We start from the raw sequence: 3,834 nt of genomic DNA on the forward strand, positions 1-3,834 counted from the left end.
TGTTTATTGAATCTTTTGCAGCAAATCAGTCTGATAGCAAGAAATAGAAAGTGTTCATATAGATGTTTAAAAAGCAACCCAGTTTTGCTCAGGTGGGGAATCTTAAAAATCACTAGAGAGAAGAAACTATGAATGTACTGGTGACAAGGGAGACAGGAAAGTGAGCGAGAGATGAATTTGCTTCATATAAATAGATTAAAGTTTAGTTGCTTTTTCAAGGGATTCAAACCTCTTTGGTTTGAAAATCTAGCTGAGAATCCCATGAGAATAGTTGTCCTCTGGGAGTCCTCATACTTCTATGTAAAAGTTTGGCTGTGAATTTCACAGGAAATGTTACTCTCACAACATTCTGATATTTGCATCTTGGTTTTTAGCAGCAATTGAAAGACCAAGGGATAGGTAAAAATGAATGAATGAAAATAAGGCCCTTTAAACTTTTTAAAAAGGGAAATAGGAAATTCCAGTTTAGAGAAATGACAAAAAGGAAGAGATATTTCTTATTTAATCCGAATTAATTTGTTTGTCCCTAGATGAAATGAAGTTTATTCATCTAAAATCATTCTTTAATTCTTATCTAATGGAAAAAGGTTCTTCCTTCCTTGTATTGTTCAGTCATTTTTTTGGTTGTATCCAACTCTTTGTGACTCCATTTTGGAGCATTTTTGGCAAAGATGCTGGAGTGGTTTGCAATTTCCTTCTCTAGTTCATTTTACAGATGAAGAAACTGAGGCAAACAGGGTTAAGTGACTTGCTCAGATTCACATAGCTAGTAAGTGTCTGAGGCCTCATATGAACTCAGGTTTTCATGACTCCAGGCTTAGCATTCTGTTCACTGCATCACCTAGCTTCCTTGCATTGCTGCCTGTCATGACTCAAAGATGAGTTTCACTTTTCTTGAAGTCAAAAGTAATTTATTATCCCTTCCGTCTGCCCTTTCTGAATATATTTTGTTGTATGTCCATTATCAATGTATGTCTACCTTATCAAACTATAGGCTCAGCATAAAAGCAATACATTTAAAGAAATAAATAGAATGCCTTTATCGATTATGATTTAGCCCCTTTCTCCTTACTGGAAGGTGGGTGGAAGGCGGGAAGGGATGAGACAGCCTCAATGATTACAATATAAAATTGTTCAGAAACTTTGAGAAGGAGAATATTTTCACCATTAAGGCTCCATGCTTTGCTGCTGTTGAAGTCAGAGTGGCAAAGTAGACAGATTATTTGATTTGGAGTCAGGAAGGCCTGGGTTTGCTTATCACCTCTAACACTTGCTAGCTGTATGAGTCCCTGTTCTTTCATCTCAAAGATGGGGGTAATAACAGCTAGCATTCAAAATGCAGTTGCAATGATCAAATACATAGGTAAAGCGCTTTCAAAAAACCTCAAGGTATTATGTAAATGTCAGTTGTTACAGGATAGTGAGGCCAACAAAAGCCTAATTGAAGACCCAGAAAATGAAGATGGAGGTGGGATAGGAGAGGAGCTTGAAAACAGTGATTGATGGGAGCAATTAGGTGGCGCAGTGGGTACAGCACCGGCCCTGAAATCAGGAGGACCTGAGTTCAAATCCGACCTCAGACCAAACACTTGATACGTACTAGCTGTGTGATCTTGGGCAAGTCACTTAACCCCAATTGCTTCACTTAAAAAAAAAAACAGAACAGTGATAGATGGAGAATGGGAAGAGGCCTTAGAAGTCAAGATCCCTTCATTCTATTGATGAAGAAACTAAGGGCCAAAAAAGTTTGCCTGAGGTCACTCAGCTCATATAGGGCTGAGTTAGAATTCAAACACATGTCAACTGCTTCAAAAATCCGATGTTCTTTCAACTACACCACTCCAGGTAAGGCTGTTGGTCTTCTCGGTTTTTCCTGTGCATGACTGTACAGGGGGACAGTTCCACAAAATGAGGAATAAAGTTCTGTAACAAGGTGAGATTTCAGATGGCATCCACATCTTTCATCCATCAATTTATATTTGTGGTGCCAGAGACTCTGCTAAGCGGTTCAAGAGAAATTCTTCCCAATACATCAGGAACCGTTCTTTGCTAACTTTCTTTCTCTCTGGGACAAATATTAGCAGCTCACTCAGCAGTTATTAATTACCTTCTTTGTACTTCAGAGAATTAATTTGTTTCCCTACCCCACCCCCAGACTCCCTGGTATCAAGATGCTGATTTTAGAGACCACTTACTCATTTACCCTTTCTAATTCTTAGATTCACAGGGCAACTCTGCTGAAGAGTTCAGATTATCAATCACAAGGAAATGAAGGCTGAAGTAAACCCAGACTCCTCTCCTGTCAGACTCCCAGAAATGTACACTATTGGCACAAATTTATCATAGTTTTAGAGTTCGGCATAAATCCTTTCTCAGTGATACTTCAATACTTAAAACAATTATTTTATTTCATTTCTAAGTTAATTTCAAATGTAAATTGATGTTTTCTATATTAATAGTAGGGCTTTTTTTCATTACAGTAATGGTTCTCAAACTTTTTGATCTTAATACCCCTTTACATTCTTAAAAATTACTGAGGACCCCCAAAAGCTTTTGCTTATGTGGGTTGTATCTGTCAATATTTACCATATTTGAAATTAAAACCTCTTGAATGTTATTATGAAAATAGTTTTGACCTTGCAGATTCCTTGTAAAAGTCTCCCAGACCATACTTTGAGAGCTACTATTTTAGAGGACCACTTTGACCAAAACGCTAAAGAAATAAGGTAACAACTTTTTCATTTTAAAATTTTTATAGTGAATAAATGGGAGGAAACATAGCATAGTGGATAAGGAAGTGATTTTGGAGCCAGGGAGACTTGGGTTCAAGTCTTACCTCTGACACACACAGGGCTGTGTGACTCTGGGCAGATCACTGAACCTTTATCAGAGGCAACTCTCTAGCACTATAAAATTGCAGAGAAGGGGCTAATTTGCATTAGTACAACTCCCTTGTGGTGAGCTTCCTACATAGATGATACCACAGTGGGGAAAAAAGGTCACAATGAGTTCACAAACACATTGCCTTACTTACAAGCTTTATCTGAGGAGGCAGACACTGAGATAGGCTTTACAGAAGTATCTGGGCCATCTGACATCAGACATCAACTTACAAGATATCCTAAACTGTTCAGATAGTGATATTCTAAAATGTATTAAAATCCTTATGAAATTTAAAAAAAATTTCCAAGCATCTGCTCTCCATCCAAATATTCTCAGCTTCATAAGAACAGTGCAGTAAATCAATGATATGGTCTGAACTGATAAGTTGTCCACGACAGGCAGAAGACAGTCTTTCATATAATGCCTCACACTGATTGGTTCCCAAACAGTTCCCCAACCAGTCATTCTCATTCCTCTGCCATTCTTGATCCCTGCCAACAACATTGTTTCAGTCACCTCTCTCTTGGTGTAAAGCCAGATGCTGCATGGTCACGATGTAAAGCTCTCTGCTTATTCCCTGTTTCCTACTCTAAAAATACATTGAGACTAATCAACTGCTATGTCGGTAACCTAAATAAGCTACTAAAAGTGAATTTGGAGATCAAACATGTTGTATTCAGTCTTTTATCCTTCTTTAACTTGAAAAGATTTGGGGTATGTAAACATATCAAAGAAGAGTGTTTAACAAATCTGATATGATGATATAATTGTTATGATTTTTCATTCTTTAAACTTGTAAAGTGATCTGTTTCATTGGCTTGATTCTTGAACGTATTCCACCGTTTCTTTATATAATGATAACTTAGAACTCTGAACAAATAGAACAATGTTTAAAGTAAAGGAAACACACTCTCACTGCTATATCCCCAATGGACTGATTTCTTGAGAGAC

This window comes from Vombatus ursinus, unplaced genomic scaffold (genome assembly GCF_900497805.2).
Source record: "Vombatus ursinus unplaced genomic scaffold, bare-nosed wombat genome assembly UNPS02009205.1, whole genome shotgun sequence".
In the NCBI taxonomy this organism is placed as follows: domain Eukaryota; kingdom Metazoa; phylum Chordata; class Mammalia; order Diprotodontia; family Vombatidae; genus Vombatus; species Vombatus ursinus.